Source organism: Acanthaster planci, linkage group LG02 (assembly GCF_054643075.1).
Source record: "Acanthaster planci isolate LZ-2023a linkage group LG02, COTS_SCS, whole genome shotgun sequence".
In the NCBI taxonomy this organism is placed as follows: domain Eukaryota; kingdom Metazoa; phylum Echinodermata; class Asteroidea; order Valvatida; family Acanthasteridae; genus Acanthaster; species Acanthaster planci.
This window is the reverse complement of record NC_141778.1, coordinates 20,990,793-21,003,215: the sequence shown is the minus strand read 5'-3', so window position 1 is coordinate 21,003,215 and position 12,423 is coordinate 20,990,793.

Genomic DNA, 12,423 nt, shown 5'->3' with positions numbered 1-12,423 from the left:
TCTCTGAAGTTGAAACTCTCCGGATTTCATAGATACCTCCAGTACTCTTTGCAGTAGAAATTTCAGCCAAATCCATGACGGTCACCTTTGCCCCCAAAAATAAAAAAATTCCATGACCCCGGACCTGTCGGAATTGACTTTCTAGATCATAGTAAGAAATGGGCCTAACTTTTCAAGGAGAAAGTGTCTGAAGTTAAAACTTTCAGGATTTCATAGATACCTCCAGTACTCTTTGCAGTAAAAATTTCAGCCAAATTCGTGTCAGTCACCTTTGCCCACCAAAATAAAAATATTTCAGGACCCCGGACCTGTCGGAATTGACTTTCTAGACCATAGTAAGAAATGGGCCTAACTTTTCAAGGAGGAAGTCTCTGAAGTTGAAACTTTCAGGATTTCATAGATACCTCCAGTACTCTTTGCAGTAAAAATTTCAGCCAAATCCGTGTCGGTCACCTTTGCCCCAAAAAATAATAAAATTCCATGACCCCGGACCTGTCGGAATTTACTTTCTAGATGAAAGTAAGAAATGGGCCTAACTTTTCAAGGAGGAAGTCTCTGAAGTTAAAACTTTCAGGATATCATAGATACCTCCAGTACTCTTTGCAGTAAAAATTTCAGCCAAATCCGTGGCGGCCACCCTTGCCGCCAAAAAGCGAAAAATTTCATGACCGCGGACCTGTCGGAATTGACTTTCTAGACCATAGTAAGAAATGGGCCTAACTTTTCAAAGAGGAAGTCTCTGAAGTTGAAACTTTCAGGATTTCATAGATACCTCCAGTACTCTTTGCAGTAAAAATTTCAGCCAAATCCGTGTCGGTCACCTTTGCCCCCCAAAAGTGAAAAATTTCATGACCGCGGACCTGTCGGAATTGACTTTCTAGACCATAGTAAGAAATGGGCCTAACTTTTCAAAGAGGAAGTCTCTGAAGTTGAAACTATCATGATTTCATAGATACCTCCAGTACTCTTTGCAGTAAAAATTTCAGCCAAATCCGTGTCGGTCACCTTTGGCCCCCAAAATAAAAAAATTTCATGACCCAGGACCTGTCGGAATTGACTTTCTAGACCATAGTAAGAAATGGGCCTAACTTTTCAAGGAGGAAGTCTCTGAAGTTGAAACTCTCAGGATTTCATAGATACCTCCAGTACTCTTTGCAGTAGAAATTTCAGCCAAATCCATGACGGTCACCTTTGCCCCCAAAAATAAAAAAATTCCATGACCCCGGACCTGTCGGAATTGACTTTCTAGATCATAGTAAGAAATGGGCCTAACTTTTCAAGGAGAAAGTGTCTGAAGTTAAAACTTTCAGGATTTCATAGATACCTCCAGTACTCTTTGCAGTAAAAATTTCAGCCAAATTCGTGTCGGTCACCTTTGCCCCCCAAAATAAAAATATTTCAGGACCCCGGACCTGTCGGAATTGACTTTCTAGACCATAGTAAGAAATGGGCCTAACTTTTCAAGGAGGAAGTCTCTGAAGTTGAAACTTTCAGGATTTTATAGATACCTCCAGTACTCTTTGCAGTAAAAATTTCAGCCAAATCCGTGTCGGTCACCTTTGCCCCAAAAAATAATAAAATTCCATGACCCCGGACCTGTCGGAATTTACTTTCTAGATGAAAGTGAGAAATGGGCCTAACTTTTCAAGGAGGAAGTCTCTGAAGTTAAAACTTTCAGGATATCATAGATACCTCCAGTACTCTTTGCAGTAAAAATTTCAGCCAAATCCGTGTCGGTCACCCTGGCCCCCCAAAAGCGAAAAATTTCATGACCGCGGACCTGTCGGAATTGACTTTCTAGACCATAGTAAGAAATGGGCCTAACTTTTCAAAGAGGAAGTCTCTGAAGTTGAAACTTTCATGATTTCATAGATACCTCCAGTACTCTTTGCAGTAAAAATTTCAGCCAAATCCGTGTCGGTCACCTTTGCCCCCCAAAAGTGAAAAATTTCATGACCGCGGACCTGTCGGAATTGACTTTCTAGACCATAGGAAGAAATGGGCCTAACTTTTCAAAGAGGAAGTCTCTGAAGTTGAAACTATCATGATTTCATAGATACCTCCAGTACTCTTTGCAGTAAAGATTTCAGCCAAATCCGTGTCGGTCACCTTTGCCCCCAAAATAAAAAAATTTCATGACCCAGGACCTGTCGGAATTGACTTTCTAGACCATAGTAAGAAATGGGCCTAACTTTTCAAGGAGGAAGTCTCTGAAGTTGAAACTTTCAGGATTTCATAGATACCTCCAGTACTCTTATCAGTAAAAATTTCAGCCAAATCCGTGTCGGTCACCTTTGCCCCCAAAAATCAAAATATTCCATGACCCCGGACCTGTCGGAATTGACTTTCTAGACCATAGTAAGAAATGGGCCTAACTTTTCAAGTAGAAAGTGTCTGAAGTTAAAACTTTCCGGATTTCATAGATACCTCCAGTACTCTTTGCAGTAAAATTTTCAGCCAAATCCGTGTCGGTCACCTTTGCCCCAAAAAATAAAAAAATTTCATGACCCCGGACCTGTCGGAATTGACTTTCTAGACCATAGTAAGAAATGGGCCTAACTTTTCAAGGAGGAAGTCTCTGAAGTTGAAACTTTCAGGATTTCATAGATACCTCCAGTACTCTTTGCAGTAAAAATTCCAGCCAAATCCGTGTCGGTCACCTTTGCCCCCAAAAATCAAAAAATTCCATGACCCCGGACCTGTCGGAATTGACTTTCTAGATCATAGTAAGAAATGGGCCTAACTTTTCAAGGAGGAAGTCTCTGAAGTTGAAACTCTCAGGATTTCATAGATACCTCCAGTACTCTTTGCAGTAGAAATTTCAGCCAAATCCATGACGGTCACCTTTGCCCCCAAAAATAAAAAAATTCCATGACCCCGGACCTGTCGGAATTGACTTTCTAGATCATAGTAAGAAATGGGCCTAACTTTTCAAGGAGAAAGTGTCTGAAGTTAAAACTTTCAGGATTTCATAGATACCTCCAGTACTCTTTGCAGTAAAAATTTCAGCCAAATTCGTGTCAGTCACCTTTGCCCACCAAAATAAAAATATTTCAGGACCCCGGACCTGTCGGAATTGACTTTCTAGACCATAGTAAGAAATGGGCCTAACTTTTCAAGGAGGAAGTCTCTGAAGTTGAAACTTTCATGATTTCATAGATACCTCCAGTACTCTTTGCAGTAAAAATTTCAGCCAAATCCGTGTCGGTCACCTTTGCCCCCCAAAAGTGAAAAATTTCATGACCGCGGACCTGTCGGAATTGACTTTCTAGACCATAGTAAGAAATGGGCCTAACTTTTCAAAGAGGAAGTCTCTGAAGTTGAAACTATCATGATTTCATAGATACCTCCAGTACTCTTTGCAGTAAAAATTTCAGCCAAATCCGTGTCGGTCACCTTTGGCCCCCAAAATAAAAAAATTTCATGACCCCGGACCTGTCGGAATTGACTTTCTAGACCATAGTAAGAAATGGGCCTAACTTTTCAAGGAGGAAGTCTCTGAAGTTGAAACTCTCAGGATTTCATAGATACCTCCAGTACTCTTTGCAGTAGAAATTTCAGCCAAATCCATGACGGTCACCTTTGCCCCCAAAAATAAAAAAATTCCATGACCCCGGACCTGTCGGAATTGACTTTCTAGATCATAGTAAGAAATGGGCCTAACTTTTCAAGGAGGAAGTCTCTGAAGTTGAAACTTTCAGGATTTCATAGATACCTCCAGTACTCTTTGCAGTAAAAATTTCAGCCAAATCCGTGTCGGTCACCTTTGCCCCAAAAAATAATAAAATTCCATGACCCCGGACCTGTCGGAATTTACTTTCTAGATGAAAGTAAGAAATGGGCCTAACTTTTCAAGGAGGAAGTCTCTGAAGTTAAAACTTTCAGGATATCATAGATACCTCCAGTACTCTTTGCAGTAAAAATTTCAGCCAAATCCGTGTCGGTCACCTTTGCCCCCCAAAAGCGAAAAATTTCATGACCGCGGACCTGTCGGAATTGACTTTCTAGACCATAGTAAGAAATGGGCCTAACTTTTCAAAGAGGAAGTCTCTGAAGTTGAAACTTTCAGGATTTCATAGATACCTCCAGTACTCTTTGCAGTAAAAATTTCAGCCAAATCCGTGTCGGTCACCTTTGCCCCCCAAAAGTGAAAAATTTCATGACCGCGGACCTGTCGGAATTGACTTTCTAGATCATAGTAAGAAATGGGCCTAACTTTTCAAGGAGAAAGTGTCTGAAGTTAAAACTTTCAGGATTTCATAGATACCTCCAGTACTCTTTTCAGTAAAAATTTCAGCCAAATCCGTGTCGGTCACCTTTGCCCCCCAAAATAAAAAAATTTCATGACCCTGGACCTGTCAGAATTGACTTTCTAGATCATAGTAAGAAATGGGCCTAACTTTTCAAGGAGGAAGTCTCTGAGGTGGAAACTTTCAGGATTTCATAGATACCTCATATACTCTTTGCACTAAAAATTTCAGCCAAATCCGTTGGGTCACCTTTGCCCCCAAAAAATTAAAATATTCCATGACCCTGGATCTGTCGGAATTGACTTTCCAGATCATAGAAAGAAATGGGCCTAACTTTTCAAGCAGAAAGTCTCTGAAGTTGAAACTTACAGGATTTCATAGATACCTCCAGTACTCTTTCCAGTGAAAATTTTAGCCAAATCCGTGTCAGTCTCCTTTGCCCCCAAAAATCAAAATAATTCATGACCCCGGACCTGTCGGAATTGACTTTCTAGACCAAAGTAAGAAATGGGCCTAACTTTTCAAGGAGGAAGTGTCTGAAGTTAAAACTCTCAGGATTTCATAGATACCTCCAGTACTCTTTGCAGTAAAAATTTCAGCCAAATCCGTGTCGGTCACCTTTGCCCCCAAAAATAAAAATATTTTATGACCCCCGACCTGTCGGAATGGACTTTCTAGATGAAAGTAAGAAATGGGCCTAACTTTTCAAGGAGGAAGTCTCTGAAGTTAAAACTTTCAGGATAACATAGATACCTCCAGTACTCTTTGCAGTAAAAATTTCAGCCAAATCCGTGTCGGTCACCTTTGCCCCCCAAAAGCACAAAATTTCATGACCGCTGACCTGTCGGAATTGATTTTCTAGACCATAGAAGGAAATGGGCCTAACTTTTCAAGGAGGAAGTCTCTGAAGTTGAAACTTTCAGGATTTCATAGATACCTCCAATACTCTTTGCAGTAAAAATTTCAGCCAAATCCATGTCGGTCACCTTTGCCCCTTAAAATCACAAAATTTCATGACCCCGGACCTGGCAGAATTGACTTTCTTGGCAATACTAAGAAATAAGTCTAACTTTTCAAGGAGGAATTCTCTGAAGTTGAAACTCTCAGGATTTCATAGATACCTCCAGTACTCTTTGCAGTAAAAATTTCAGCCAAATCCGTGTCGGTCACCTTTGCCCCCCAAAATAAAAAAATTTCATGACCCCGGACCTGTCGGAATTGACTTTCTAGACCATAGTAAGAAATGGGCCTAACTTTTCAAGGAGGAAGTCTCTAAAGTTGAAACTTTCATGATTTCATAGATACCTCCAGTACTCTTTGAAGTAAAAATTTCAGCCAAATCCGTGTCGGTCACCTTTGCCCCCAAAAATAAAAAAAATTCCATGACCCTGGACCTGTCGGAATTGACTTTCTAGACCATAGTAAGAAATGGGCCTAACTTTTCAAGGAGGAAGTCTCTGAAGTTGAAACTTTCAGGATTTCATAGATACCTTCAGTACTCTTTGCAGTAAACATTTTTAGCGAAATCCGTGTCGGTCACCTTTGCCCCAAAAAATAAAAAAATTCCATGACCCCGTACCTGTCGGAATTGACTTTCTAGATGAAAGTAAGAAATGGGCCTAACTTTTCAAGGAGCAACACTCTGAAGATAAAACTTTCAGGATATCATAGATACCTCCAGTACTCTTTGCAGTAAAAATTTCAGCCAAATCCGTGTCGGTCACCTTTGCCCCCCAAAAGCACAAAATTTCATGACCGCGGACCAGTCGGAATTGACTTTCTAGATCATAGTAAGAAATGGGCCTAACTTTTCAAGGAGAAAGTGTCTGAAGTTGAAACTTTCAGGATTTCATAGATACCTCCAGTATTCTTTGCAGTAAAAATTCCAGCCGAATCCGTGTCGGTCACCTTTGCCCCTAAAAATGAAAAAATTCCATGACCCTGGACCTATCGGAATTGACTTTCTAGACCATAGTAAGAAATGGGCCTAACTTTTCAAGGAGGAAGTCTCTGAAGTCAAAACTTTCAGGATATCATAGATACCTCCAGTACTCTTTGCAGTAAAAATTTCAGCCAAATCCGTGTCGATCACCTTTGCCCCCCAAAATAAAAAAATTTCATGACCGCGGACCTGTCAGAATTGACTTTCTTGGCAATACTAAGAAATAAGTCTAACTTTTCGAGGAGGAAGTCTCTGAAGTTGAAACTTTCAGGATATCATAGATACCTCCAGTACTCTTTGCAGTAAAAATTTCAGCCAAATCCGTGTCGGTCGCCTTTTCCCCCAAAAATAAAAAAATTCCATGACCCCGGACCTGTCGGAATTGACTTTCTAGATCATAGTAAGAAATGGGCCTAACTTTTCAAGGAGGAATTCTCTGAAGTTGAAACTTTCAGGATTTCATAGATACCTCCAGTACTCTTTGCAGTAAAAATTTCAGCCAAATCCGTGTCGGTCACCTTTGCCCCCAAAAATCAAAAAATTTCATGACCCCGGACCTGTCGGAATTGACTTTCTAGACCATAGTAAGAGAATGGGGCCCTAACTTTTCAAGGAGGAATTCTCTGAAGTTGAAACTTTAATGATTTCATAGATACCTCCAGTACTCTTTGCAGTAAAAATTTCAGCCAAATCCGTGTCGGTCACCTTTGCCCCAAAAAATAAAAAAATTCCATGACCCCGGACCTGTCTGAATTTACTTTCTAGATTAAAGTAAGAAATGGGCCTAACTTTTCAAGGAGGAAGTCTCTGAAGGTAAAACTTTCAGGATATCATAGATACCTCCAGTACTCTTTGCAGTAAAAATTTCAGCCAAATCCGTGTCGGTCACCTTTGCCCCAAAAATATAAAAAAATTCCATGACCCCTGACCTGTCGGAATTTATTTTCTAGATGAAAAAAAGAAATGGGCCTAACTTTTCAAGGAGGAAGTCTCTGAAGTTAAAACTTTCAGGATATCATAGATACCTCCAGTACTCTTTGCAGTAAAAATTTCAGCCAACTCCTGTATCGGTCACCTTTGCCCCAAAAATAAAAAAATATCCATGACCCCGGACCTGTCAGAATTGACTTTCTAGATAAAAGTAAGAAATGGGCCTAACTTTTCAAGCAGAAAGTGGTCTGAAGTTTAAAACTTTCAGGATTTCATGGGATACCTCCAGTACTCTTTGCAGTAAAAATTTCAGCCAAATCCGTGTCGGTCACCTTTGCCCCCAAAAATAAAAAAATTTCATGACCCTGGACCTGTCGGAATTGACTTTCTAGACCATAGTAAGAAATGGGCCTAACTTTTCAAGGAGGAAAGTGGTCTGAAGTTAAAACTTTCAGGATTTCATAGATACCTCCAGTACTCTTTGCAGTAAAAATTTCAGCCAAATTCGTGGTCAGTCACCTTTGCCCACCAAAATAAAAATATTTCAGGACCCCGGACCTGTCGGAATTGACTTTCTAGACCATAGTAAGAAATGGGCCTAACTTTTCAAGAGGAAGTCTCTGAGTTGAAACTCTCATGATTTCATAGATACCTCCAGTACTCTTTGCAGTAAAAATTTCAGCCAAATCCGTGTCGGTCACCTTTGCCCCCCAAAAGTGAAAAATTTCATGACCGCGGACCTGTCGGAATTGACTTTCTAGACCATAGTAAGAAATGGGCCTAACTTTTCAAAGAGGAAGTCTTCTGAAGTTGAAACTATCATGATTTCATAGATACCTCCAGTACTCTTTGCAGTAAAAATTTCAGCCAAATCCGTGTCGGTCACCTTTGGCCCCCAAAATAAAAAAATTTCATGACCCAGGACCTGTCGGAATTGACTTTCTAGACCATAGTAAGAAATGGGCCTAACTTTTCAAGGAGGAAGTCTCTGAAGTTGAAACTCTCAGGATTTCATAGATACCTCCAGTACTCTTTGCAGTAGAAATTTCAGCCCAATCCATGACGGTCACCTTTGCCCCCCCAAAATAAAAAAATTCCATGACCCCCGGACCTGTCGGAATTGACTTTCTAGATCATAGTAAGAAATGGGCCTAGCGATTTCAAGGAGGAAGTCTCTGAAGTTGAAACTTTCAGGATTTCATAGATACCTCCAGTACTCTTTGCAGTAAAAATTTCAGCCAAATCCGTGTCGGGTCACCTTTGCCCCCAAAAAATAATAAAATTCCATGACCCCGGACCTGTCGGAATTTGACTTTCTAGATGAAAGTAAGAAATGGGCCTAACTTTTCAAGGAGGAAGTCTCTGAAGTTAAAACTTTCAGGATATCATAGATACCTCCAGTACTCTTTGCAGTAAAAATTTCAGCCAAATCCGTGTCGGTCACCTTTGCCCCCCAAAAGCGAAAAATTTCATGACCGCGGACCTGTCGGAATTGACTTTCTAGACCATAGTAAGAAATGGGCCTAACTTTTCAAAGAGGAAGTCTCTGAAGTTGTAACTTTCATGATTTCATAGATACCTCCAGTACTCTTTGCAGTAAAAATTTCAGCCAAATCCGTGTCGGTCACCTTTGCCCCCCAAAAGTGAAAAATTTCATGACCGCGGACCTGTCGGAATTGACTTTCTAGACCATAGTAAGAAATGGGCCTAACTTTTCAAAGAGGAAGTCTCTGAAGTTGAAACTATCATGATTTCATAGATACCTCCAGTACTCTTTGCAGTAAAGATTTCAGCCAAATCCGTGTCGGTCACCTTTGCCCCCCAAAATAAAAAATTTCATGACCCAGGACCTGTCGGAATTGACTTTCTAGACCATAGTAAGAAATGGGCCTAACTTTTCAAGGAGGAAGTCTCTGAAGTTAAAACTTTCAGGATTTCATAGATACCTCCAGTACTCTTATCAGTAAAAATTTCAGCCAAATCCGTGTCGGTCACCTTTGCCCCCAAAAATCAAAATATTCCATGACCCCGGACCTGTCGGAATTGACTTTCTAGACCATAGTAAGAAATGGGCCTAACTTTTCAAGTAGAAAGTGTCTTAAGTTAAAACTTTCCGGATTTCATAGATACCTCCAGTACTCTTTGCAGTAAAAATTTCAGCCAAATCCGTGTCGGTCACCTTTGCCCCCAAAAATAAAAAAATTCCATGACCCCGGACCTGTCGGAATTGACTTTCTAGACCATAGTAAGAAATGGGCCTAACTTTTCAAGTAGAAAGTGTCTGAAGTTAAAACTTTCCGGATTTCATAGATACCTCCAGGACTCTTGCAGTAAAAATTTCCAGCCAAATCCGTGTCGGTCACCTTTGCCCCCAAAAATCAAAAAATTCCATGACCCCGGACCTGTCGGAATTGAATTTCTAGATGAAAGTAAGAAATGGGCCTAACTTTTTCAAGGAGAAAGTCTCTGAAGTTAAAACTTTCAGGATAACATACATACCTCCAGTACTCTTTGCAGTAAAAATTTCAGCCAAATCCGTGTCGGTCACCTTTGCCCCCCAAAAGCACAAAATTTCATGACCCCGGACCTGTCGGAATTGACTTTCTAGACCATAGTAAGAAATGGGCCTAACTTTTCAAGGAGGAAGTCTCTGAAGTTGAAACTTTCAGGATTTCATAGATACCTCCAATACTCTTTGCAGTAAAAATTTCAGCCAAATCCATGTCGGTCACCTTTGCCCCTTAAAATCACAAAATTTCATGACCCCGGACCTGTCAGAATTGACTTTCTTGGCAATACTAAGAAATAAGTCTAACTTTTCAAGGAGGAATTCTCTGAAGTTGAAACTCTCAGGATTTCATAGATACCTCCAGTACTCTTTGCAGTAAAAATTTCAGCCAAATCCGTGTCGGTCACCTTTGCCCCCCAAAATCAAAAAAATTTCATGATCCGGGACCTGTCGGAATTGACTTTCTAGACCATAGTAAGAAATGGGCCTAACTTTTCAAGGAGGAAGTCTCTAAAGTTGAAACTTTCATGATTTCATAGATACCTCCAGTACTCTTTGAAGTAAAAATTTCAGCCAAATCCGTGTCGGTCACCTTTGCCCCCCAAAATAAAAAAAATTCCATGACCCTGGACCTGTCGGAATTGACTTTCTAGACCATAGTAAGAAATGGGCCTAACTTTTCAAGGAGGAAGTCTCTGAAGTTGAAACTTTCAGGATTTCATAGATACCTTCAGTACTCTTTGCAGTAAACATTTTTTGCGAAATCCGTGTCGGTCACCTTTGCCCCAAAAAATAAAAAAATTCCATGACCCCGTACCTGTCGGAATTGACTTTCTAGATGAAAGTAAGAAATGGGCCTAACTTTTCAAGGAGCAACTCTCTGAAGATAAAACTTTCAGGATATCATAGATACCTCCAGTACTCTTTGCAGTAAAAATTTCAGCCAAATCCGTGTCGGTCACCTTTGCCCCCCAAAAGCACAAAATTTCATGACCGCGGACCAGTCGGAATTGACTTTCTAGATCATAGTAAGAAATGGGCCTAACTTTTCAAGGAGAAAGTGTCTGAAGTTGAAACTTTCAGGATTTCATAGATACCTCCAGTATTCTTTGCAGTAAAAATTCCAGCCGAATCCGTGTCGGTCACCTTTGCCCCTAAAAATGAAAAAATTCCATGACCCTGGACCTATCGGAATTGACTTTCTAGACCATAGTAAGAAATGGGCCTAACTTTTCAAGGAGGAAGTCTCTGAAGTCAAAACTTTCAGGATATCATAGATACCTCCAGTACTCTTTGCACTAAAAATTTCAGCCAAATCCGTGTCGATCACCTTTGCCCCCCCAAAATAAAAAAATTACATGACCCGGACCTATCGGAATTGACTTTCTTGGCAATACTAAGAAATAAGTCTAACTTTTCGAGGAGGAAGTCTCTGAAGTTAAAACTTTCAGGATATCATAGATACCTCCAGTACTCTTTGCAGTAAAAATTTCAGCCAAATCCGTGTCGGTCACCTTTGCCCCAAAATATAAAAAAATTCCATGACCCCTGACCTGTCGGAATTTATTTTCTAGATGAAAAAAAGAAATGGGCCTAACTTTTCAAGGAGGAAGTCTCTGAAGTTAAAACTTTCAGGATATCATAGATACCTCCAGTACTCTTTGCAGTAAAAATTTCAGCCAAATCCGTATCGGTCACCTTTGCCCCAAAAAATAAAAAAATTCCATGACCCCGGACCTGTCAGAATTGACTTTCTAGATAAAAGTAAGAAATGGGCCTAACTTTTCAAGCAGAAAGTGTCTGAAGTTAAAACTTTCAGGATTTCATGGATACCTCCAGTACTCTTTGCAGTAAAAATTTCAGCCAAATCCGTGTCGGTCACCTTTGCCCCCAAAAATAAAAAAATTTCATGACCCTGGACCTGTCGGAATTGACTTTCTAGACCATAGTAAGAAATGGGCCTAACTTTTCAAGGAGGAAGTCTCTGAAGTTGAAACTTTCAGGATTTCATAGATACTTCCAGTACTCTTTGCAGTAAAAATTTCAGCCAAATCCGTGTCGGTCACCTTTGCCCCCAAAAATAAAAAAATTTCATGACCCCGGACCTGTCGGAATTGACTTTCTAGACCATAGTGAGAAACGGGCCTAACTTTTCAAGGAGGAAGTCTCTGAGGTTGAAACTTTCAGGATTTCATAGATACCTTCAGTACTCTTTGCAGTAAAAATTTCAGCGAAATCCGTGTCGGTCACCTTTGCCCCAAAAAATAAAAAAATTCCATGACCCCGGACCTGTCAGAATTGACTTTCTAGATGAAAGTAAGAAATGGGCCTAACTTTTCAAGGAGAAAGTCTCTGAAGTTAAAACTTTCAGGATATCATAGATACCTCGAGTACTCTTTGCAGTAAAAATTTCAGCCAAATCCGTGTCGGTCACCTTTGCCCCCCAAAAGCACAAAATTTCATGACCGCGGACCAGTCGGAATTGACTTTCTAGATCATAGTAAGAAATGGGCCTAACTTTTCAAGGAGAAAGTGTCTGAAGTTGAAACTTTCAGGATTTCATAGATACCTCCAGTATTCTTTGCAGTAAAAATTCCAGCCGAATCCGTGTCGGTCACCTTTGCCCCTAAAAATGAAAAAATTCCATGACCCTGGACCTATCGGAATTGACTTTCTAGACCATAGTAAGAAATGGGCCTAACTTTTCAAGGAGGAAGTCTCTGAAGTCAAAACTTTCAGGATATCATAGATACCTCCAGTACTCTTTGCACTAAAAATTTCAGCCAAATCCG